The sequence below is a fragment of the Mytilus californianus genome, unplaced genomic scaffold (genome assembly GCF_021869535.1).
Source record: "Mytilus californianus isolate M0D057914Y unplaced genomic scaffold, xbMytCali1.0.p SCAF_1, whole genome shotgun sequence".
NCBI classification, from domain to species: Eukaryota; Metazoa; Mollusca; class Bivalvia; order Mytilida; family Mytilidae; genus Mytilus; species Mytilus californianus.
In genome coordinates, this window is record NW_026262581.1 from 3,478,108 (window position 1) to 3,506,088 (window position 27,981).

The window sequence follows — 27,981 nt, forward strand, 5'->3', positions numbered from 1 at the left end:
GTTTATAACCGACATTTGTACTTTTCTACGTTAATAAAGTTGGAATTAATTAAGAAGCTTAGAATCCACCTCCGTCAGTCAAAGTTGGTGTTTTATGGATTTGGTATCTTTTTTAGATCCTTATGATTACCTTATATTTCAAAGGTTTAATTCGTTCTTGGTTTTCAAATTTTATTGGTTGAGCAATCCTGATGCAGGTAGATCTAGAAAACTGCTCCAAATTATAAAGTGTTATTTTCATTTTAAAAGTTTTCCAAATTTAAGAATCTCTCCTTATACCATTTGCCTTTCTTGTTACTTCTGATATTTCTCCTTCTTGTATTGCTCATTTCGATAGTTAATTTCACTTTTTTTTTAATCTTCTTCTAAGACGAGGATATTGAAACAACTTGAAAGAATATGTCAGACTGTAATTAGTTGTAATATGCCAATTTTCTAATGTATTTTCGAATGAAATTATAAATGCGTTTAATGAGTATTACATAGAATACTAGAATACATATTTAATTCCAAAAACAGTTTTCAAAACAAAGTTACAGACGAGGCAAACCGCTACTTGTAAGAATGAAAACTATATTCTTACGAAAATTTAATAAGTTATTGAACGTACATGTACCTTCTATATTATAATTATTGTACAAAGAAAGCCTAAGATAACGTCTGTTTGTAACGCCAAATAAAAATCAAAAGAGGAACTCTGAAATGTAATACATAATGATAAGGAAAAAATGAACTGAATATTTTTATTCATCTAATATCAGTTTCTTGTAATGATTGATATACAAATGATTGGGTAATGAATTAACTGTAACGTTTAACCTCTAACTCACACAAAGTGTTTTATACTTTTTGAATGTAACAAGTCTTCTGATTGGCTGAAAGTTTTTTGCCTATCAACTCAGAAATAGTTTTGTCATGACCGTGACGTCATCGACGTTTCTAAATGATTAACTCCTTTAAAACGGAATTTAGAATTTAATTATAAGGAATTACTGTAATATTTTTTCTGTCTATTCGAAATAACCTCAAAATGTGGTACACTATGAAATAACCCACTATGCGGGTTATTCAGTGTGCACCATATTTTTTATGTTATTTCTTCATAGACAGAAAAAAATATTACAGTCATTCCTTAAATGTACTCTTGATCGAATATTTTGTAAATGGCTAAATACTTACTGTTCTCACTTGGTATGCTGCTAAGAATGAAACACGGTTAAAATCACTAAGTTATACATGAAATATATGTTTGCCATATTTGTTGTATGCGTTGTTTTGTTATATTGATTTAATTGTCAAAGTATATTCTTCATATTAAGTTTTGAAATATTTATTGGATAAAACTGACATACAAATACATTATTAGAAACATGTAATTGTAGGCAATTAAATATACGATAGAGGAAGCATTCATCACAAGTGAAAATTTGGCTTTGAAATTCCACTAAAAGTGTTCAAGTACGATTTCGTACGCAAATTTCCAAGTAAAATTATTGTGGATTGTCAATCAGTTTTTATACATATTATCAATATTTTTCGTCTTCATAATACTCATTTATCCTTATATAGACAGATTAATCATTTATTATTTTTATTTTGTACAAAATCTTCAAAATGAAAACAAAATAAAAAAACAGCATCTATTACATTGTCCGGTTGTTCTATTTCAGAATGTATTCTCTTGAACAAATTCCGGAACAGCTTGGTAGCCAAGTTTAACCTTCATGTCATCATCAAAATTTATAAGCTGATATATTTTACAAAGAAATTGTATTTGGTATATGATCTATAAATTCCAAACTATTCAAGGGCCTGTGTTTCTTATCAGGGGGTTGCTAATTACAAGAACATAGTGAACCAAGGATTGCAATGATGATTCAAATGATCAAAATATTATCTACGTCAATCAGGATTATAAGTTTCGACTCGGTTATATTAATGAAAAATACCCCTTGTCCATTCATTCCGAATGAAAAAAGATCTCGGTATTACTATTATATTATTTATTTATGTATGTCTCTGTCCTGAGTGTTCTTGCATTTGGTTGTAATGTATTCCTGTCACGTAATGTTGTCATCTTAGCAATATTTTTAATATTGCCATATAAGCGGGAGGTTTGGCTAGCCATAAAACCAGGTTCAACCAACATTTTAAGATGTCATGTACCAAGTCAGGAATATGGCAGTTGTTATCAAATAGTCCGTTTCTATGTATGTTGTCGTTTGTTTTGTAGCAGTTCAGTGTTTATGTTGTTCCGTTGTTTCCTCTTATAGTTGATATGTTTCCCTCGGTTTTGGTTTGTGATTCGGATTTGTTTCAGTTAAATCGATTTATGACTATTGAACAGCGGTATACTACTGTTGCCTTTATTTACGTCAGGAGACATCATTCCAACGACAAATATTCAAGACAATAAGAAGTCAACACAAAGTCTTTACGACATGTGTCTTATACAATATGGCAAATTTCAGATTTTGATTATGCTGCATTATATGGAAAACATTTTTTTTCAAATGAATTTCGATTCCAATGAAGAACATTCCATAGCGATCAAAAACTGAAATATTCAAAGATGTATTACTGAATTTAGTATAATATTTGGCAACAAACAAGTTCTACTAAAAGAATTTAAACAATCTTAGTGTACCCTGTTTATTTTGGAAGCGATGCAGATGGTACGTTTTTGCATTTGCAATATTTATATGGTACATTTTTCTAAAAATACTTTTGTTTATTTCACCCTGAAATGTAATCTAGAAAAAGCTCATTATTCATTAAAACCATGCAGTTATTCATATTTCTAGAAGGGAAAGCACATGACATCCTTAAATGATCAAACATCACTAAACTTTTTGTTAGTAAAAGCAAGCTGTTTGTTACAAAAAAGTAATCGAGTACACAAATGTAAAATATAATAATATTTTTAATATAGTAAAAAGTAAAATTGAAATCACATATACTGACAAACTTATTATGGAGCGAACCACAATATAATTATTGAACAAACCTATAAACCTTACTTCCTGAATGTGCTTGTGTATTGCAAAATTTGTATTTATAAGTGTAAATTTTTACTTATTGTTTTTGTGGAAATTGCTCTTAATAAGTAATACACACCACTAACTTACTGTAGCATAAATGATCGCTATTTTCTGAGGGATTATATCCACTAGACAAACTCCTGCAAGTAAACGAAGAATATAAAGGAATTTTGAAACATAATTATTATACAGTAAGTTGATACAATAGCTTTGATTCTCAAATGTTTAGGCCTCGATCATCACAGACGGGACATTATATTTTCGAAATACACATCTGTTGTAGTACGTCTGAAACTGTTTATGTTATAACTTCCAACCTCTGTTGGTAGACTATTAGTTAGTCCCCCGGGTTCCACCAGCCTAGTTGTTAGAACTAGGTACTTACATGAATATTCAGATAATGTTTTGTAAATAACTTAATATATTAAAGTCATAATACACACAACAGATTATCATTAAATTTGGAAACAACGAAAGCATGTATTAACAATCGAAATGCTAATGCATATAGCTCATCCGTTTTCAGAAACATCATTGAATGAATTCCGTCAAAACAGATGTGCATGCGCATCGAAAGCACGTACAACTGGTGAAGACTTTCTGCAAACTGTCTAAAAATCATCATATCTCCAGAAACATAGATTATTGATAAATTAATGTTGTTGTTTCATAAATTTCATTTAATTAATATAAAATTTCAAAAGTCAATCAAAACGACGTTTTAAAGGCTGTACGGCACAACAACGATACGCTTATTTCGACTTGTTGTGGTATTTTTTCGCAAGAATACCTTCTTGACTGATGTATATTACAAAAGCGCAGTCAATAACGTTATGATAATTTAATATGCATCTAGTAAACTGAAATTTAGCACAATTTAAGTAACTCTACGGACTAGCTGTTGAGAAAGAAGTTTTAAAGGTAGTTTTGAGAACGTTTTCTGTTGAAATATTCAAACAATAAGAATTGCCATCCCTAAGATATAGATTGCCTTAGTCGTATTTGCCACAACGTTTCGGAATGTTTGGATATGCATGCTCTTCAACTTTGTATTTGATTACAACAGTTTTGATTCGAGCGTCACTCAGGAGTATTATGTAGACGAAACGCTTGTCCGGCGACCCAAATTTCAATCCTGGTATCTTTAATGAGTATTTCCCCAGATTTTGTGTGCATTTGATACTATTTCTATTCTATTTTAATCCTGTACCAATCTTGTGTCAATCTTTCATCAGAAATATGTGCGTCATTGCCAGGATGAAAATGATAAGATGGTGAACGTTTTTCTTCATCGGAAATAGTCGGATACTCAAAGCATGGATCAAATGCTGGAATTTCAAAAATAAATCTTTTATTTTATAAATTCGGATATCAATAATGACACTAACTTACAGAAAAAAATATATATACCTTATATTTTTTTTGCGACACCAAAATGATGTATTAATCCAAAACTAAAAGTTATATATTCCATTTAACAAGTTCATTATGAGAATCATACACTAACGTTTATTCGTATATTAAGATTAGGAAGTGATTAGACAACTTTCATCACTATCTGCCCTTAAGTCAACAGTCAACCGCTCGCCACAAAAACCAAATGCCTCTACATATACAAACAGTACAACTTAATAGTCTATCAATTGAACCACCAAACACAAATAACCCAGAAAGTAATTCACCATGTGATACTAACTTTTAAGACTCTAAGTAAAACCAATATCAGAACAGTTAATATAAAAGTCAATGTCCTTATAAAAATAATGAATAGTTTTACCAAAATTTCTTCAAACAATATTCATACATGGAAACAATGAAGTGAAACCAAATGGGGAGGTGGTGTTTATTTATATATCTTGCACAGGCGAATGGAAGAATTTCAGCAAGGATTTTGTGGGTCCAGAGAGCTTGCTAACATCATACAGAAAGCAACAAGAGATTTAAATGTACATTCATGAAATAATTAACTCAGATAACAAATGCAAATTTTCCTAAAATAAATTGTACAAGGGCAAATTCAAACAAATTAATAACTTTTTTTAAAATCAGAATTGAAAGTCACACATTATACAAATAACATTACTGAATGTATCATAAAAATCATGCAAAAACATCAAACAAGCACCACGATTATCGTGACAATACAGATATATATGACATATGTGATAAAAGGAAGCTCCGGTATTTTTTGAAATAACCAAGAAAGTTAAGCACTGCATTTTAAAATGTTTAAAATTTGCCAAATGGATAAATTTTTCCTCCAATAAATTTATATAAGATGTCCCGAGCTTATACATCTTTTACTTTTCTTTTTCTTTATTGAAGTGTTTAAGCGTGCATTATTATCAGCATATTAACTTTCATCAAATTGAGGTTTTGAGGACTTCGAAAATCAAAAATATAATCTTAAAAAGATAGAGGTACTTACCATTCCCCAATTAATGAAAGCATACTTGAATTACGTAGAAAGTTATCCCACAGCCGGTACAAGAAGAAGGCATGATTTCAAAGTAGACTTTAAACGGAAAGACAAATTACACAACACCTTGAAGACTTACAAATCTACCTTATATAAACATATAAAATTGAAACTAAAATTGAAACTTTTCAAATTGCTGGTTTTTTTTACAAATCAACAGTCACAGCAAGGTGTTTTTTTATTTTTCAATATCAAAAATGGACAAGATAACTCATCCGATAATAAAACATACTGCAGCATTGCACTTCATAACCTTAGATTATATGCATTATGTGTTATAGACTTTCATTATGCGAATCAAATGTCACGTACAAGTATGAAAATATGCACAAGTAATCATTGAAGTTCTATTTATTCACACTTGAAAACTTCCTAGTTCGATTTAACCAATTGAATCTGTTTGGTAAAAAGTGAATTCAAAGCCTTGTATGTCTTTGCTATATTTGTTCAACTGTACTGCATGTACATACTAATGAGGAATGCATTTGAATAATAAGTAGACATTTAAGGCGAACTACGGATTTAATTAGTATGACAGCCCTTTCTAGAGTAGAATGGTATCTATTATTTAAAGTTTGTAATAGAAGTCAGCTTATTAGAATAAATATGATAATAGAGGATAGAAACAACAGTACCATAGAGCAGAAAACATTCCAAGGCCACCAATGGGTCTTCAACACAGCGAAAAAAATGCCTCAGCCGGAGGCGTGCTGTAGTTGGCCCCAAAAAAATAATGTATACTAGTTCAGCAAAAAGGACGCCACACTAAACTGCGAAACATACAATTGAACCAAAAATTGAAAACACACAAGACTTACAAAGGACAGGGGGTCCTGATTTGAGACAGGCACAAAAATGCGGCGGAGTTAAACATGTTTTGTGAGATCTTAACCCTCCCATATACCTCTAGCCAATGTGGAATAAACACACAGCAATTTGCTAAATAAAAGTCAGTTTTAATATAAGTATTTAGAATAGATTACAGGAAAAACAATGATTAACATAAATTAACAAACTACTTCTAGCAGTTACTGACATGCAAGCTCCAGACCTCAATTAAACGGATCAAAAGACTATGTCTTCCTCACATGAAAATCAACCACAATCTCTCCCGTTAGGGTTTTAGTATCATGCCATCATAAATTATACAAGAAAAACATAACCCGTATCATGCCAACAACTGGTTTTAGAATAAATGTGTTTATTTCCGATACAAAGGCCCTATGAGTGAATTTATTTCAATTCCAAAAAATGCCATCTTTAATAACCTGATAACAGTATCTTAACTATGTACTTTGTGAATAAGTCTGTTTAAAGGTTTGGCTACCCTTTGAAGTGAGTGACAACATTTTTGTGCTTTGTATAAAATATTACCATAAAAGAAGGAATGTGAAATAACTGAACGTATAAGATATCTGCACGTTGATGTATGTTTACAAACGATGTCCTTGCACCCGTTGATAAAATTTAGTAAACGTTTTGTCAAGTTTGTGATATCGAAAACCTTGATGTAATATTTTTTTATTAACTAGAGGCTTTTCCCGTTAAGATAAAATACGTTGTTACATACACGAGCGGATCGAATAAGTTGATATATAAAAATACCATATGATGGTGCCAAGGGTACGTCACTATCTTAATCTGGATATTTTACAATTGGAAATGAAAAATCATCTCTCATCGAGATATAATTATCAAGATCCAGGAAATGTTCATTGTTATCATTAGCTATATTTAAAGTAAGTTGAACAAGATCTTTTTAGTGTACGTTCTGAATTCGTTATTATAGAGATTCAAACTATTCAAATATCTAACAGTGTTATTAAACTCTTGATCAGATGTTGTTTCGATGTTTCTTTGTTGATTTTAGAAACGCATTGTGATTCGCAACATTACATTAAGAAGTCCGTAATAAGTGGTGCATAGTTATTTCCATTTCGAATTCCGATAACTTGGCGATATACGGTCGGTCCTGGACGATGTCAAAGTCTCATGTTATAACATAGGAACTGGGGCCATAAATTTATTTGGAATTACTGCCATGACGTAGGTTTATTTTCACTGATATTAACATCTTTACACACCTCGCTATAATTAAAAAAAACATGTTTTCAGGTAGATTTTTGTAGACATAACAAATAAGAGGGAGCTCGGTATTATCAATAAAAATATTTTAATAGTCATTGAAAACTCTTGAAACATTGTATAACATTCGTAATAAAGTTTGAGCTCTTGTACATCAATTTATTCAAATATATAAAAACAGTACCATACTACCTGTCTACCAGTGGATTTTAACAGGAGAAACGCGACGAGTGTCACAAATAGAGGATACGAACTGCTGAGCCTTCTCAGTCAATATATTATGTCCAAGATCTCTGTTCAGTTTCTGGTACATAAGCCTTTTTTTATCTTTATTTGAAAATTCGGGTCTTATTTTGGATGAAACTGTGTTTCAAGTAATAGTATTGAGTAAGGAATAACTGATATATGATGCGGTAAAATTGGTACCATTAATTTTATTATATATCTAATGTTCTGAAGAATGGATTTGAAATGAGAGAAAAGCTACCAAGGATGTATGAAAGATTGTTTGCTTCAGATTAACACACAATATTCGTCGAATTACGCAGCTGGTGTAGTAAAATTGATACCGTTTAATTTTATTTATGATGTACCACATCCAAATATTTATTATTTATTTTTTTCGCTTTTGACTTCTTTCCACGTACAATAATATTAAAAACAGTGTATACAAAGTGAGAATCTAGCTAGTTCATGTTCACTGTCATACGCGAATAAGACTATTGTAGAAAACAAGGACGAAGGGGGAAAAACTGTGTTAACGTTTTGAAAATACAAAATAATTTATTTGAATGTATGTTATAACTGACATTGTGCGTTCTTAAGTTATAAACAACAACAAGCTTAGATAAGCCGATATATGAAATTAAAAATATGCAGATTTATGTATAAAATTTGTATACAATAATGTATTGGACACGTTGTACGCATGTTAAGTCTTCAATATACATTAAATAATATTAAATTTAACTCGAGCTATACTTACGGAATGATAAACGCACGTATGTTTACAAAATTTGGTTACAAAAGCTTCAACAATGCAAACATTCAATAACGTTAAAAAAACAACTGATATATCTGCAGATAGTGAGCATACCTTCCTCCAGAATATACCCCCTACCTAGTTCATTGTAATTATTGTGATTTTCTAAAATAGTCATCAGTTTATGAATTGTTTACTGACCGTTCGCTACGAGTTTTCGTAATAGTACAATCCTTCGTTTGTAAAAACATCGAGAGGAACACATACCGTCTTTTTTTTAAATGCCCATCTTTTTTTTGTTGTAACGACTAAAAACTATTTTGCATTTGTAACATTTCATATTGAAAATTAAAAAAAAATGGATTTTGTATATGATAAACGTAAAACGGAATTTACTGGAGCAAGCGGAGCTCACTCATTGATACTGCCACAAATCTTTGAAGACAAATATTTGAACGTTCTTTCTACCAAATTTGCTTCGATAAGCAGAAACGTCCGGTATTAACTATACGGCGGTTATATCCGAGATATAAAACCATTAAAACTTGTAAAGTCAGGAATATGGCAGTTGTTTTCCACTTGTTCCGTTGACTGATAGCGTTTGATTTTGTTAGCTTTTATGGACTTTCCCTTTTGAATTTTGCCTTGAAATTCAGTATTTTGATATACTTTTTTGTAAATAAACTGTTCTCAATAAGTCAGTGTCCTTAATATTTGTAACAACAACCTTAAACGTTCTTTATTATATAAGATGTATACACTGTAAAATATTCATGTGACATATAAATTATCCAAAGCCATTCAAGCGTGAAATGTGAGTCAATGTGCGCACGAGCTTTCTAGTTGCTTCAATACGTGATGTATAGCACCCTAGATATAAACCCAAAATAAAAAGGTAACCAGTCACTCAAGCGTAAAATGTAAGTCGTTGTGTAAACGTTCTTTATTATCCAAGTTGCATCCATTAATGACGTTTCTCATTAGTATGTGAAGTATAATACCCTAGATGTAGACCGAAACCGAAAAATTAAGCAGAGTTTTCGGTGACCATGGATGTGCTTTACTGTCCAAGGTGTATGTATTCAATAATGAAATGTCATTGAAATGGATAAATTTAACCCTACTTATATATCCAGACGAACTATTAGAAAAATAAAACTCAATACTTTTAGCAATAAATGCTATTTTTACGGAATCATCTTTGTAATTCGTTAGACTTTCATTCAAAAAGTAAGCATTATCAAATATTTTTGACTTTATTTTAGTTTGTGAGCGAGTCGGTTGTATTAAGACTATTTAATTCCTATTATGTTTTTACTAAGATGCACCGCATAAACAATAGAAATTAATCGCCCCTACATTGAAAATGAAGTATTGTATCATTATTCAATAGTAAACAAGAATCGCTTAACGAAAGCAGCATAGTGGAATTTAACTCAATATCAACAAAATGAATGAAAAAATCTGGTTTAGGTTATAAAGCATAAATGATTATTTTAAAAGGAATATTTTTCTGAATATAAAACTTTACTACTGCTTTTAAATCTCATGCACGCTCTGTTCCGGAAATATTCTTAATATCTACATATTTGTGTATCGATTTCACACAGGAGAAAACTGTAGGCGCGATATAAACCCGTCTGCATCTCTTATCTGTATCATGACTCTATCAAACAATACATTTGATTTTTTTTTTTTTAGTTTTTTCATCAATGTTTTGTCTGTTGATGTATCATTCTACATCAGAAATTCATGACAAATACAGTAAAAAAGGTATTTCAGGATTCGCACACTGAAAAACCATTAATCAAAAATGTATGATGTAAAACAAATAATGTGTGTACCAGTTTGTACTAAATATATATCCACTGAGTCTCTTTACTTATAAAAAAATTTAAATAATAAAGAAATCAATGTTTGATTTAAAATTAAATAACGTTTAGTACGTACTATAATGTATTCAGGTTTCCTGGTGAAAAATAAAACATGGAGACAAAAAATATCGTATTTGTTTGCATATTGATTGTATTACGTGTATGCTTAGCACTGAATCCAAATGATGACGGTAAGTAAAAACAGTTTTCCTTAATTTTTGTGTTAATTTGTTAATTTATGAAAATTCTATTTCAAATTACAACATCCCGATTTGCAATTTTATATAATCTCATTACAGTGTTTGTATTTCATACACCTTGAGGGCGTTAATAAATTAGGAGGGGTTCTTTTAGGGATTTGACCATATGTTATTAAAAAACATGACAAATTTCATTTAACGACATCTTGGTGTAAATATAAAAGTAGTTCATACTTATCATATTTTTAATTAATTCTTCACGATCTAAATTCAAAACCAATTGGTGGAAATATTTGTTTCTTTTTCAATTTCGCTAATGTAACAAAAGCATTTTCATATCTAGTTAACCCACTTCATTTGGAGATAATGAGGTAGCAGTTTTTTGGACATTTGTAGTGCAAAGTTACACCAATTTTAAGAGCAGTTGTTTTGAAATTTGAATGAATTACAACATTAAGTATGTCCTATAGTTGCTCTTGCATCATACATATACACTTACTTAAGGAAGCTTAAGTACAAGAACAAATCAAACAAAGCATTCAAAATGCAAATAGATAGTTATAAATACAGCACCACGCTAATTATAGCATATATATATATATACAGAATGTACACAGCCATGTATCACCATCACTGCTGGTGATCCGATGGATAAATCTGTTGTAGAGTTGTCACTGGTTCAGACGTACTTAAAAATATAATTATTTCTGTGACTGCATCTTGCATTAATTTGTAGGATCCTTTACAATAGATATTTCAGCTGATCTGTAACAATTCCATCTTCATGCCTTATATATCATGTACTGTATTACGACGCTATATTAAAACTGGAAAGGTAACACCCGGTCACCGAAAGCTTTATTATGAAGCCTAGGTGGTCGTGTGGTCTAGCGCGTCGGATACAGTGCAGGCGATTTGGTGTCACGATATCTCAGTAGCATGAGTTCGAATCCCGGCGAGGGAAGAACAAAAAATTTGCGAAAGCAAATTTACAGATCTAACATTGTTGGGCTGATGTTTAGACGAGTTATATATATATATATATATATATATATATAAATATATCCGTTCATCCTATTTTGACTCCTCAAAATTCAAGAGTCTATCCTAAATTGAGGTAAATTGTATGGCTTTCCAAATACTGTTTCGATTCCTAACATCACTGAAGAGACATTAATTGTCGAAATCCGGACATGGTGTACAAAACCTTTGGGCCTTTTGTTTGCGGTATATATTCTTTTCCGCAAGTTTATTGTTTTCTGTTTAGTATTAAATTTATAATTAAGATCCATTTATTGCTTCGGTGGTTAATTTATTTGGCAATCGCCAATGGCAGTCAGCAGGGTTTAAGAACATTTGTTGTTCGACCTGTCAGTCAAATGCGTTTTGTTAAAATATACTTTTTCACGTTTTTGGTCTTTTGGAAAATGTTGTATGTGCTGTAGTTAAACCCCTCTAACAAGAAATTGGTTTTACATGTACACGTATAAAAATTGCGGTTTTTATCCAACGCAATCATAGGTTTGCACGTTGTTTTCAATTTAGACTTGTTTATATTTTTTTCGTTTGGGCTTGTATTATATTTGCCTTTGGGTTTATATGATCCGTTCATCCTATTTTGACTCCTCAAAATTCAAGAGTCTATCCTAAATTGAGGTAAATTGTTTGGCTTTCCAAATACTGTTTCGATTCCTAACATCACTGAAGAGACATTAATTGTCGAAATCCGGATATGGTGTACAAAAACCTTTGCAACTTTTGTTTGCGGTATATCATCTTTTCCGCAAGTTTATTGTTTTCTGTTTAGTATTAAATTTATAATTAAGATCCATTTATTACATCGGTGATCCGTTTATTTGGCAATCGCCAATTACAGTCAGCAGGGTTTAAGAACATTTGTTGTTCGACCTGTTAGTCATATGCGTTTTGTTAAAATATACTTTTTCACGTTTTTGGTCTTTTGGAAAATGTTGTTTGTGCTGTATTTAGACCCCTCTACCAAGACATTTGTTTTGCATGCACACGTATAAAAATTGCGGTCTATATCCAACGCAATCATAGGTTTGAACGTTGTTTTCAATTCAGACTTGTATATATATCATGTATTGTATTACGACGCTAGATTAAAACTGACGAGGAAAGGTAAAAACCGGCCACCGAAAGCTTTTATTGAAGACTAGGTGGTCGAGTGGTCTAGCGCGTCGGATACAGTGCAAGCGATTTGGTGTCACGATATCTCAGTAGCATGAGTTTGAATCCCGGCGATGGAAGAACAAAAATTTGCGAAAGCAAATTTACAGATCTAACATTGTTGGGCTGATGTTTAGACGAGTTGTATTTACAGAATGTACACAGCCATGTATCACCATCACTGCTGGTGATCCGATGGATAAATCTGTTGTAGAGTTGTCACTGGTTCAGACGTACTTATAAATATAATTATTTCTGTGACTGTATCTTGCATAAATTTGTAGGATCCTTTACAATAGATATTTCAGCTGATCTGTAACAATTCCATCTTCATGCCTTATATATCATGTATTGTATTACGACGCTAGATTAAAACTGACGAGGAAAGGTAACACCCGGCCACCAAAAGCTTTATTGAAGCCTAGGTGGTCGAATGGTCTAGCGTGTCGGATACAGTGCAGGCGATTATGTGTCACGATATCTCAGTAGCATGAGTTCGAATCCCGGCGAGGGAAGAACAAAAGATTTGCACAAGCAAATTTACAGATCTAACATTGTTGGGCTGATGTTAAGACGAGTTGTATATATATATATATATATATATTTATATATAAACAAGTCTAAATTGAAAACAAAGTTCAAACCTATGATTGCGTTGGATAAAAACCGCAATTTTTATACGTGTGCATGTAAAACAAATTTCTTGTTAGAGGGGTCTAAATACAGCACAAACAATATTTTCCAAAAGACCAAAAAAGTGAAAAAGTATATTTTAACAAAACGCATTTGACTAACAGGTCGAACAACAAATGTTCTTAAACCCTGCTGACTGCCATTGGCGATTGCCAAATAAACGAAAAAATATAAACAAGTCTAAATTGAAAACAACGTTCAAACCTGATTGCGTTGGATAAAAACCGCAATTTTTATATTTGTGCATGTAAAACAAATTTCTTGGTAGAAGGGTTTATATACAGCAGCAAACAACATTTTCCAAAAAACCAAAAAAGTGAAAAGTATATTTTAACAAATCGCGTTTGACTAACAGGTCGAACAACTGATGTTCATAAACCCTGCTGACTGCCATTGACGATTGCCAAATACATTGATCACGGGATGTAACATGGATCTTAATTATTAATTTAATACCAAACAGAAAACAATAACCTTGCGGAGAAGATGGTACACCGCAAACAGTAGGTGCAAAAATTTGTACACCAAATCCGGATTTCGACAATTAATGTCTCTTCAGTGATGTTAGGGATCGAAACGGTATTTGGAAGGCCATATAATTTACCTCAAGTAAGGATAGACTCTTGAATTTTGAAGAGTCGAAATAGGATGAACGGATCATATAAACCCGAAGGAAAATATAATACAAGTCCAAACGAAAAAATATAAACAAGTCTAAATTGAAAACAACGTTCAAACCTATGATTGCGTTGGATAAAAACCGCATTTTTTATACGTGTGCATGTAAAACAAATTTCTTGGTAGCGAGGTCTAAATGAAGCAGAAACAACATTTTCCAAAAGACCAAAAAAGTGAAAAGTATATTTTAACAAATCGCATTTGACTAACAGGTCGAACAACTGATCTTCTGAAACCCTGCTGACTGCCATTGACGATTGCCAAATAAATTGATCACGAGATGTAACATGAATCTTAATTATTAATTTAATACCAAACAGAAAACAATAAACTTCCGGAGAAGATGGTATACCGCAAACATGAGGTGCAAAAATTTGTACACCATATCCGGATTTCGACAATTAATGTCTCTTCAGTGATGTTAGGGATCGAAACGGTATCTGGAAGGCCATATAATTTACCTCAATTAAGGATAGACTCTTGAATTTTAAAGAGTCGAAATAGGATGAACGGATCATATAAACCCGAAGGAAAATATAATACAAGACCAAACGAAAAAATATATACAAGTCTAAATTGAAAACAACGTTCAAACCTATGATTCCGTTGGATAAAAACAGCAATTTTTATACGTGTGCATGTAAAACAAACGCAATCATAGGTTTGAATGTTGTTTTCAATTTAGACTTGTTTATATTTTTCGTTTTGGGCTGGTATTATATTTGTACTTTTCATTTTTTTGGTCTTTCAGTCTAGGTAGCCGAGTGGTCTAGAGTGTGGGATACAGTTCAGGCGGTGTTGTCTCGATATTCCAATAGCATGAGTTCGAATCCCGGTGAGGGAAGAACAAACATTTGCTTTCGGAAATTCGCAGATTTAACATTGTTGTGCTGATATTTAAAGTAATTATATATATTTTATATAATAAAATGATATATATATATATATATATATATATATATAATATTATATATAAAAGACCAAAACAGTGAAAAAGTATATTTTATCAAAACAAGAAGATCAATTGAAAAAAGTCGACATGCTTAACCGGGACGAACTTTTACAGTATAAAACAAAAAAAAGAAAACAACAGAGTACCTTTAGTAATTACTTATTCCAAAGCGCTTCCAAATATACATTCAATTCTCAGAAAACATTTAAAAATTCTACATCAATCTAACAGACTTAAGAAATATTCTCCGATCCGCCTATCGTAGCGTTCAAACGTGACAACAATATAAAAAACATCTTAGTGCATAAGAAGCATAATTTATTATTTTATAAACAGAGTAATGGCTATGGACTATGCGGGAAAAATTGCGCATTATGTTCACACATCAATGAAACCAAAGTATTCTGTGATAACACCGGAAAAGAGTATAATATTCAGGGACAAATAGACTGTAAAACTGTGGGCGTAGTGTATGCAATTAACTGTACAAAATGCGAATAACTTATATATGTAGGACAAACAGGCGGTACACTTTATCAAAGGATGTTATTGAACGTTTCAAAAATAAGAACAAACAAAACAGACGATCCCGCAGCAAACCACTTCATTCAACATAACCATTCGAAAAAAAATCTAAAAGTTACTGCAATAGAAAAAGTATTTGGCACAGAAATTTACCGAAAAACTGAAGAAGCCTTTTGGATCAAAAAAATAAAAACTTTATAATCCGATGGACTCAACACTATGTACGAACGATAGTAAAAATATTCATAACCCAAAAAAGAGAGAGAGAAAAAAAACGCGGCAAATGAACGTCATAGTAGTAATTGTAACGTAATGTATCAAAGCGATGTAATTGTTGTTTCAATATTGTAACTTATTCCAATGAAGAAGGCCGTAATGGCCGAAACGTATGGAAAATTGTGTTATAGTTTTTATTCTACATTCAATCAGAGACTTTATATATATCTTAGGTTTGAACGTTGTTTTCAATTTAGACTTGTTTATATTTTTTCGTTTGGGGTTGTATTATATTTGCCTTCGGTTTTATATGATCTGTTCATCCTATTTCGACTCTTCAAAATTCAAGAGTCTATCCTAAATTGAGGTAAATTATATGGCCTTCCAAATACCGGTTCGATTCCTAACATCACTCAAGAGACATTAATTGTCGAAATCCGGATATGATGTACTAATTTCTGCACCTTTTGTTTGCGGTATACGATTTTCTCCGCAAGTTTATTGTTTTCTGTTTGGTATTTAATTAATAATTAAGATCCATTTTGTTACAACTGGTGATCCGTTTATTTGGCAATCGCCAATGGCAGTCAGCAGGGTATAATAACATTAGTTGTTCGTCCTGCTAGTCAAATGCGTTTTGTTAAAATATACTTTTAAATTTTTTTGGTCTTCTGGAAAATGTTGTTTGTGCTGTATTTAGACCCCTCTACCAAGAAATTTGTTTTGCATGCACACGATTAAAAATTGCGGTTTTTATCCAACGCAATCATATTTGTGAACGTTGTTTTCAATTTAGACTTGTTTATATATATATGTATTGTTAACACTTAAAGCATATTAATAAAGCACTATGACAGACTATAAAAAAAGATGATGATTTATAAAAATTTGCAGCTAGACTAGTCAGTAAATTATATAAATTTTGTATTAGGGATGTATAAATGCGTTCAATATAGCCACATTATAGGGGTATAAAATTTTTAACTGCCAATTATGTTATATCCCTTTTGTAACTTGCGCCCCTTTTTAATTGGTGTGAGAGTTTTTCTGGACGTTTGACAACACAATCCTTCTTCGGAGTACTTGTCCTTATAAACTTCCGTTTGGCTATGTCAATAATCAGTCATGTGACAGTCCAATTAGAGGTCATTTAACGAGATACAATTACGGATATTAATATAAGTTGAAAGTTTGACTTGCTGTTAAACATAGTTCAGCCCGCCAATTCCAATATCAAGTCTGGACTATCAAATTAAACGGTGCAAATTCTACCAGCGACTTTTTACACAACACATTTTTCGAAGACAAAACGTATAGAGACGTTCAAGAGTGTATAAGATCAAAAAGGACCAAAAGTATTGCAAAACCGGGTTAAGGAACCATAGCTGTATATGAGGGAGATGTATTGCTTAATTTAGAATTTGTCACTATGTTTTACAATACAATTTTCAAAACAATATCAGCATTTTAATGCAAGTCAATCGACAATCATTTTTGTTCATTCGAGATGTTAATTAAAACAAATACACATTGAAATAAAGTACAATTGAATTTGCTTTACCTCAATAAGGCAATACATTTGGTAACAAAGTTAAACGAAAAATGCTAGGCGACAATATTTCACCAATGTTCACATCTCGTAAAACCATTTTGAATATGCAAATCAAGAACAAAATTTTAAACCTGAGGGAATCGTACGAACTAAAATCTGAACAAGAAATGAGAACACATTAACATAAAATTTAACAAGTCGATCAAAAAAAATCAAATAATTGAGGAACAGAAAACTAAACACTCATTACCACTCAATGAATCAGGGGAGGTCGGCATGGTAATGCATGCACTTATGTGTTCCAGAAGAAAAACAGTTCCTTTACCGCATTATTATTGTGTTGGGTAGAAAAGTGTTTTGTGGTTGCATATTACTCTCATTATCAATCAGTGAGGATCACCTAGTGGATAATAAAACATATTTATTGAATCAAATTTTATTATATTTAAGGTATATTGGATTTCTTGGATTGTAAAATAGAACAAGAAAAACACTAGTCTTGATCTTTTATATCTGCAAATTTTGAGATGAGAATGTAATGCATTTGTTAAACTTTTCATCCAAACGAAGAAAAGTGTGTGTTTTATTTTCACGACTGTTTTTATAAACAGAATATTTTTTGTTTGAGTTGTGTTTTTTTTCTGCTTAACAGTATTAGGAGGTAACTCATATAATCTAATCATATAGTAAATTTATCTATTGTGTTTGGTAGCAGGACAATAAGCTCTGTGACCTAAATATTTGTATTTATTTTTGAAAGCACATAAAATTAGTCATCTTCCCATATGTAGTTTTAAAATTCTATTGTTTGATTTTCTTTTCATACCCACAAAATTGGGTGTTTCATGTACAATATTTACGTATTCAGACAATTCTGCACATTCTCTGGATTGAAAAAAAACATCTCCGTTACAATAACCTTTTTTAATATATTTTTGAAAATAGTATAATATAAACTGCATATTGTTAAAATTAAAAAAAAAACATTCGGTTGTACTTAAGACCCCCGCCCCCAGCCTCCCCCCTCCAAAATAAAAAAAAAAACCAAATCTCTTTTTTGAAAAATTTAACTTAAAAATAATAAAATGAATGGACACGGAGCTGTGAAAATGTATAACCTTTGCCATACTTATAATATCAGAAAAGTAGTGTTCAATTATTTGTATTTTCAGAAACGTATCCTGTTTTATTATTCTCTGATACTGGTTCTATTGGTTTATTTGACACGAAATCAAATAATTTTACTATATTGGCCGATGGTTACGTTCACATATTGTTTCTTGATTACCACTATTCCAAACGGTATATATTTTGGTCGGACTACCTTGGACACACAATTTCGAGGTAAAATATGAACACCTGAATATTTCAGGGCTGACCATACAGAAACAAAGCTCTTGCAACTAAGATATCTTTTCAGAATTCAGTTAATTCAGCCTTGGAATTCGTGTATTATAAATTTAATGAAATTTGTAGATTCATAATGGGAAGATACCAAAAAAAAAAAGAAAAAAAGAAAAAATCCTAAAAAGTCTTCGTCGCATCACTTATTCATGCGTTTATAAATTGACAATGAAAAAAAAGAATTACAAATGATGCCTTTTGCCTTTTGAAATACTTATCGTTAAAGGCAGATGATTACACTGATAGACTCGGTTGAATTGTTGCATTTATTAAGAAATTTCCAAGACTCTGTACGATTTTTTTCAACCCCGTTCACATGCACATATTCCCTTATGTATGCTAATATATGTATGTTTGTAGAAATACATTTAGTTGTTAAACATGCATGTGAACGCAAAAATACACGCATGCAATTTTACAAGGAGTGTTTATTTGCATGACCAACCCCATGGATGCTACATTAAAATTCAGAATTGAATTCTTTGCGACTGTCATACAAGTGATAGGTTTAGCTAGCTATAAAACCAGGTTTAATCCACCATTTTCTACAAGAAGAAATGCCTGTACCAAGTCAGGAGTATGACAGTTGTTTTCCATTCATTTGATGTGTTTTGATTTTGCCATTTGATAAAAGACTTTGCAGTTTGAATTTTCCTTGAAGTTCGGTATTTTTGCTACTTACATTTTTTCCACATATGCAAATTTACGCTGTGAGTATTTTTGTGTATGACGCAAAATATAAACATTTTCGTTGATTTTACACACACAGCTACAAAGAATCAAGGGTTTAAAAGTTTTCGGCATTCTGTCTGTCTGTCTATCAGATATGTTACCATTTTTTCTTAAAATGTCCTGTACCAAGTCAGGAATATGGCAGTTGTTATCAAATAGTTCGTTTCTATGTATGTTGGCGTTTGTTTTTGTTGCACTTCAGTGTTTCTGTTGTTCCGTTGTTTTCCTCTTATAGCTGATGTGTTTCCCTCGGTTTGTTACCCGGATTTGTTTTCTCTCAATCGATTTATGACTTTTGAACAGCGGTATACTACTGTTGCCTTTATATGTACGCGTCCGTCCGAAAGTCAATTTTGTTTGCATTATACACGTGATACTTCATTACCTTTTATCGAATTATCAGGTCACCTTACCGCAAGTTCGATGTATGGTCACATATGAGCGAAATGTCCGTTCTGATTTATGAGTGGACGATCCATATCCATTTTCAGAGCATAATGTTTGAGGCCAAGGTCATAAATAGTAACAGACTAAAAGGAGGTCAGAACACAGGTTTCTGGATTGTCATCCATAACTTTAAATTGAATTCACTGATTATTTAACATATCGAGCTATTTTCAAAATGACTAAAATTTGAAAATTTGAAATTTAGAATGAGCAATGAACTTTTCGCTTATTGTGCGCGGATAAGACAATACCAATGTCAACTAAACCCTGTATTCTCAAGTAAACTCGTTTATCCGACAAAAAGACAAACATTTCATTATTGTTTATCATGAAATTTAGATATCTTGCTTCGACCTGCGTCGCCAAAAATGAAAGCAGGTCTGTCCTGTTTACTGATAGTTCGAAATTTTGCAACACTCATTATACAAGGAAAATAGTCCAGACGCGGTATCGGTCTTTTTTTACGTAAAACTAATATCAATATTTCTGAAATGAGTATTGATAATTCTAATTTATGATGTAAAAGTTAACCCTGGTCTTTCGGGCTGTATGCTGACACAACTAAATTTTGTATTTGTGTGTTTGTTGGGTGGGTAGTGCGTGCAATGAGGTATAAGGTGAATCTTATTTTCATTTGCTGCCTGCTTAGTTTTTATCGGAAGCTGACAGATGTCTTTGGCAGGCATGAAAATAGTAAAATCCAAGGATTCAATCAAAAGAGTCTTTATTTCTTGATCTCAAACGAGACTATGTCCTATACATAATATATTACAACATAACGATATATTCAATAAACCAAAATATTATGATTTAAACAAATAAACTTCTTAAACCAATTCAAAAATTGTTAATTAATATATGAAATTAAATATATAATGTTTGGGTAATACATCCTAAATTATGTAAATCACTGAGTTGTGGATCAGTTTTGAATATGCATAACCAAATAGAAATACATTTTAGATATCTGTTTACTTAAAATCATTAACTTTAAATTCATAAAATATTATACACAAAATATGTAATAATTCTCATTGTTTCAAATGACTCTTAATAGCACACGCCACCACATACATGCATACAATGTAAACTCAATTAATCTACTATTGTTTACACAGGCACTTGTCTTTGAAAAAAAATAACCTAATATATACTTTAATATAACGCAAGGTACTCAACTCGTATTTTTGGAGAAATGACACCTGGTCGCAAACATGCGTTGTATTTCGATGCAGCGGTTGTCTATTCCACTGAAACTTGATATGGTGTAAATCTGCATCAAATAATTTACCAAATAGTGTATTTCACGCCTATTTCGTTTGTTGGAACAATTCGTAGCAGCCATTCCAAGTAGGTCAACCGCAAACTATTTCGTCTTCTCACAACGAAATATGGCAATGTTAATCTCGCAGTAAATGATTAATTATATATATCTCGGTTTTAAATTGGTAAATTTTCTTGTTAAAAATAAATGTTTTGGAGTTATCTCAGTTTTTATATTTTAAATCCAGAGAAAGTCGGAATGACATTGATAGAATGGGAAAATTTGAGTTTAAAAATAGAAACTCGTTACTCATTAGACATACCTCAAATAACATTTGTTAGATTTTTTTTATCACTGTATCTTAGGTTCTAATCCGAGAAAAACTAACAGGATTGGGGGAAATAGTTTTTATACTTAAACATTCACTGCGAGATTAGCAATGCCATTTCGCTGTGAGAAGACAAAATATTTTACGGTTGAACTACTTGGAAGGCCTGCTACGAATGAATCCAACAACAGGAATAGGCGTGTTATACACCATTTTGTACATAATTTGATGTAGATTTACGACATAACAAATTTCAGTGGGATAGACTACCGCGACATCGAAATACAACGCATGGTTTCCTTTATAGAAGGTTGCTATTTACAAAGAAAATATTAAACCAAGTGGCGAAGTTGAAGCCATACGTTGAAAATTTTATGGACGCCATCATGAGTAATTTGACAGTCATGGAATATCAGTTTCACAGATGACAACAGATTTGAATCAATTATCGTAACAATACTCCTGTCCTCTTTTCCTCGAATATGACATCACCGAATTAGAGGTGTCACTGAATTTGTACATACATGAACAAAGCGACGGGTGCCACAATTGGAGCAGGATCTGATTATCCTTCCGGAGCAGCTGATATTAGCTCCGGTTTGTGGTGGGTTAGTTTTGCTCATTCGTCAGTTTCTATGTTGTGTTTTGTAGATTGTTTTTGTGTTTTTTTCGGTTTTCATTGTTTGCCCTTGCGTTGTCAACTGGTCTTCACCTTATGAGATTGAATATGCATTTAGCGTCTTTCGCTTCTCTTTTATACAAAATAGATTGTATGTGATGTGATAATGATGGAGGTTTATCATTCTTGAATGATCTTATGAAAACAAGTAATAACAATACTTATAAAAGAAAGATATTGTACTTTCGTGATGCAGTTATTGCCAAATATAACGAGATTATCTCTACTTTTGTGAATCTATAATCATTGCTAAAAGTAGTATAGACAAAAATTGCCAAAACTTTACAATTGAATTTCTTGAATTCATTAAAGGGACATTAGCTGCCATTTAGACAAAAATCAAAATACAATGTTTATTTTTTTGTGTCAAACAGTTATAAAAGCGGAATAATGAAATTGTATTTCGCTATTAGCAGTCTGTTAATTTCAATTTGGGCACTAAGATAAAAACATCGGAAAAGTATTATTTTCTAGCAAGTGAATAATTGAATCTCAGTTGAACCCGTATTCATGTAACCCTAACTTGATCTGTAGCTAAAAATAAAAAAAAGGGTTACAGATGCCCTAAGCGTGTTTATTTATTGAAAAGAAACAACGAATACCAACATTGAAAAGTGAAACGAGGGAGCCAATTTAAAAAAAAACATCATTTCTTCGACCGATTCGTCCCACAAGAAATCATTTATATCCAGGTAAAACCATAATTTATACTTTTTTAAATCAATGACATGAAACCAAACAGACCTGGAAAAATCGTAATTACACTCCACGTGCTTCTCAATCTATTCATATCTATTTTTATATTTATATCGGGTCAAATGACTATCGCCAGTCTTCGGAGGTAATCGCGATGGTTAATTAAATGGCGGCTAGTATATAATACGTGCGAAATGTTAATACATTATAACGAGTCCATGCATTGTTGATTGTTTGTTTTGTACTTTTTTTATGTAATTTTTACGTTTAAGTGTGTTATAAATCAAATATGAGATATTAAGTCAAATTGGTGATCCTGAATTTGACAGCTAATGCCCCTTCAACAAATGTGTTCATAAATGAAGTTATGATAAGACCAAACGATACAGTCTGACTTATTATTAAGAAAAGGAAAAAGGAAACGCGACGGACTACACAAACAGGCTCGTAGATCCAAAGACAATTCTGATTTAAACCAGTATAAAAACCAAACAAAACATGTGAGTTATTTAAAACTTTATTTATACGACAAACCAATATTACTTAAACGCTAACAATTCGTTGGATGAATTCACTGGTGAAAATTCTAAATCTTATAAGTCTTTGGAGAAAAGAAATGACATAGGCATCAGGTAACACAAACAAAATTACCCAATTCAAAACAAAAATGTCGAACAAACCACTGACACCTATCATAAAAGATTTGTACTAAATACTGAATTTTGTTCTATATCTACGATATAATTTTTGGATTAAATACAGCAAATGATATTTGTGCACATTTTCAAACTTGACAGAGCTTCAGGTCTGGACTCAATATGTCATAAAATGTAAAAATAAACAAACGAGTAAAACAGTAAGCGTACCTTTATCAATGTGATTTTATTCGAAGTCGAGAACAGCAATTGTAATGTTACTTTTCAAAAGCGAAGACACATCGGTGATTTCCAATTATAGACTATGTCTTTTTTGTCAGCAGTGGACAAATTATAAAAAAAATGTCATAAAAAATGTATTTAATCATTTGATAGCAACAATTTTATTATAAAAATTTCTTTTATATTTTTTGTCAATTGATGTTCACAGTATAACTTTTCTTATATTATGTGCTATCTCAAAAGCATTTGATAGTGTATGGCATACTGGCTTTTCAATAAAGCTGAAAGCATTCAGCTAAATTCAATGGAATATTTTTGTTTTTCATAGATTGCAATACCCAACTGAACAAAATATGACTCCAGAAGTTATAATAAATGTTGCCTATCCAACCGGTATTGCTGTTGATCCAATTGACGACCACTTATATTGGGCAGTAAGAAATAGCCAGATATTCAGATCAAACATTGATGGTACTGACCAAATAATAATAGTTAACAACGTATATTTTCCCGTAGATATAGACCTTGATATAAGTAACAGGTAACTATCTTCAACTTTTTTAAAAACTGAAAAAAGAACAAGCATGACAACACTTTCGAACACATTAGAAACCGTTTGATACTCATGATATTACATGTTTATTGATCTATACATACATTTCGTTTTGTGACTACATTTTGTATAAAGAGTATTTTATTTCTCATTCGTAATGTTTATGTTATTTTACATAATAAAATTGAGAATGGAAATGGGGAATGTGTCAAAGAGACAACAACCCGACCATAGAGATAAGAATATTAATAACTCAAGAGACTGTTTGCCAATAGGAAAGAAGACAAGCAGCCTTTTGTTTGAAATAACGTATATCCTTAAGTCATACCAAAGCTTAAGGTATAATCTTATGTCCTTCTCAAAATTATTATTATTAAATAAAAATTATATAACATCATCCTATAATTGATAACATTTTCCTGTTTCATAATTGATAATTATTAGTGGGATTTCTTATAATAATTTGTAACATATAGTGTGTGTAAGTTCCTTACCATCAGTTACGAGTTTACTTCAAACACTTTGGTTTCTTTATCTGGTCTGTAGTTTCACAAAAGCGTCCTTAGACAAGTCATAATATTTATCTTAAGAGGCTGACTTGAAAGCAATAGATCAAGTGAGCTATTGCCATCCCTTTGCGTTTAATAAATTTAAAAAAAAAACAATCATGAAAAAGGGCAATAAACAATTACCATAGCATAACAGGATCCTTGATTGCGACGATCACACAAATATTTTGAAAACAATAAAGCAATTAACACCCGCGTCAAGGATTTAAAAAAAAACATCAAGTACTGGCAAAGCGTACCGACTGACCAAGTAGTCAAAAATGTGGTGGTGATATGATGTAAATACTATACGGTAAAGTGCTTAAGTTCTTCTACATTCAAGGCCTTGCGTTCCAATAAGAGTAAAAAAGTAAACAATCTTGCCACTTATTCATCTCAGTTTAAGGGATCTTCAGAACATTTGAAGGTCTCACTCTGTATTGGCTACACAAATTACACAAAAAAGGAAAGAGAAAAAATAAGTCAAATATCGTTTCATCTCAGCTTCTAGTAATATTAGTGTTCTACTACTAATCTTTCTGTACTGTATACTGGTTATCGTTGCTAAAATTAAAGAACTTGTTATTTACTTTTGTAATAAAGCATATGAAAATAATTCAATTAATATTTGGTTTTTTATATAGATGTTTAAGATAAACTACATGCTTTTGATGGTCCTTTCAATTCGGTTGACAGTTAATACATTTGTACCACATAATTGTATCAAACAGAAATTTTATTAAGTGGTCCTTGAAAAATCGGATTGTAGATTTATTTGCTGCATTTCATGTAAAGCTTTTGTCTGTAATGAAAAAGGTAGATATGATCGAAATATACTTACTGGAATTGTTATAGTAGGATTGAACCTGTAAACTTTATCTTCGACAATGTTTGCGTTTCGGCAATAAAGTGTGGCGACAAGTTGTAGGTATATTCCAATAGGCACCAATCGCGCTCCTTACATCGCAGACTTTTTTCTTTATTATGAATCACAGTTCATGGCAAAACTCAGTGTAGATCCGTCTAAATTCAATCTAATTGATAAATGTGACAACACTTATAGTTATCTTGATGACAAATTTGCCCTAAATGATCAAGAATTTTTTATTGTACTGCGGACATTTGCTCAAGGGAACTTACTTTAAATATATCATTTATTTACTGCAGTAATTGTACTTTTCTAGATTTGGAAATTTCAGTTTCACATGGGCAAAACAAATTAAAATCTACGACAAAATAGACGATTTTTCATTCCCTATTATTTATTTTTACCATTTTTGGACGGTGGTGTTCGTTTGGCACTTTATTATTTTTGTTTTAATTGTTCCACATATTGTCATGTCGGATCCCAAATAATGTTTTCGAAATCATTCAGTTTTGGTAGCCATGAGATAAAAAGATTTTGAAATCTAGTCCGACCATTTTTAATATCGATGTATGCTTAAGGTGTTTAAATGTATACGAACTTTCGAAGTCATATTTTGATTTGATATACCCATTATTTTAAATCACTAAAAAGTGACCCGCGCTTTTATGAAGGGCAATTGGGAAATAAGTTATGAATAAAGCAGAGTACTACGACATCAAATTAACTGCGACGAAATGGAAGGAACGGACACCGTACTTTATTTTTCTTAATTTCAGGTTAATTTTATTTTTCAGTATATAATATTGAAGAATTATTTAAAGTCATATGAAATTTCAAATTTAAAAAAAAAGAGTTTAATATGCTTTATATACTTGCATGGCTAAGTTTTACTTTGAAGCAAGTGTACATGCACTTTCTAGTAAATAAAATCATTTATCTTATCAAAATCTTCAGAAATGTACTGCTATTGAATAATTATTTTTCTCGTACTTGAATTCGCTGATAACTTCTTCTGTGACTCTAACCACGTTTGATCTTCGGCAACCACACAGCGCAACTGCGAGGGAAAATTGATTGGTGTTAATTGACTTTTAAAGAACAATTTAATACACCAAATGTTTGAAAAATGTTATGGCAAATAAAATTGAGAATGGAAATGGGGAATATGTCAAAGAGACAACAACCCGACCAAAGAGCAGACAACAGCCGAAGGCCACCAATGGGTCTTCAAATTTGATTAATAAATAGAAACGCGTGGAAAATATAAAAAAAACCCCAAAGAGCTGATAGCTGTGATGGCATATTTTGTGCTATTGTTGCTTACGACATAATTTTTTCTTCATGATTTTTATAAAAAGGATTGAGTAGAAGTCGGGCCGAATTGTCACTGTACTTTCATGTTTAATCAACGCATGTGTTCTACTGAATCTACTTTTAAATAAAACATCATGTTACCTGGTTACAGTAAAAAACTTAGTAGAAAATTTCGAATTATGTAAGATTGAAGATACTGATTATATCGCTAATATAATAGTTTTATTTTTGACTGTTCATCGTATACTGAATACTTTTACGGGAGCACCTGAGAACACCCTCAGTTTTTGGTGAGGTTCGTGTTGTTCAGTCTTTGGTTTACTATGTTGTTTTGTGTACTGTTGTTTGTTTGTCTTTTTCTTATTTAGCTATGGCGTTATCAGTTTATTTTCGACTTATGAGTTTGAATGCCCCTTTGGTATCTTTCGCCTCTCTTTTACATGTTTTGAGCACAAACAACGCTCTATTTTTATGTTGTTCAATTTCAATTCACTGTTTTTAATAGTCCGGGTTTTTTTCGAGAGCAACATTTAAAACGTCTGGGTTTTGTAAACAAGTGGTCCGGTTTTTAAAAAAAAAATATGAATTAGAAATACAGCATTCTTGACATTAACAGCTGATTTGTTTCTTCTTTGTACCTGTAATTTAGCGAAGGACATTATTATATACTACCAATAAGTCACAAAAACATATAACTATATTGATCAAATTTAACCCTTTTCAAATTGATGCTAATTTTCTGGGCTGGAATGGTTTTATCCTAATCTTGCAGTAGTAAGATATATTAGAAATCACTGGATCCT

General features: G+C 31.6%; 1 protein-coding gene across 1 annotated transcript in view; it reads right to left on the reverse strand.

Moving 5' to 3' along the window:
* Positions 1 to 6,138, reverse strand: part of LOC127735736 (oncoprotein-induced transcript 3 protein-like) — a 68,865-nt gene extending 62,727 nt beyond the window's left edge. The window contains exon 1 of the transcript XR_007998598.1: positions 5,470 to 6,138. The gene's annotated coding sequence lies outside the window, so the exon portion shown is untranslated. The remainder of the gene's footprint in view (positions 1 to 5,469) is intronic.
* Between the last annotated feature and the right edge of the window lie 21,843 nt (positions 6,139 to 27,981).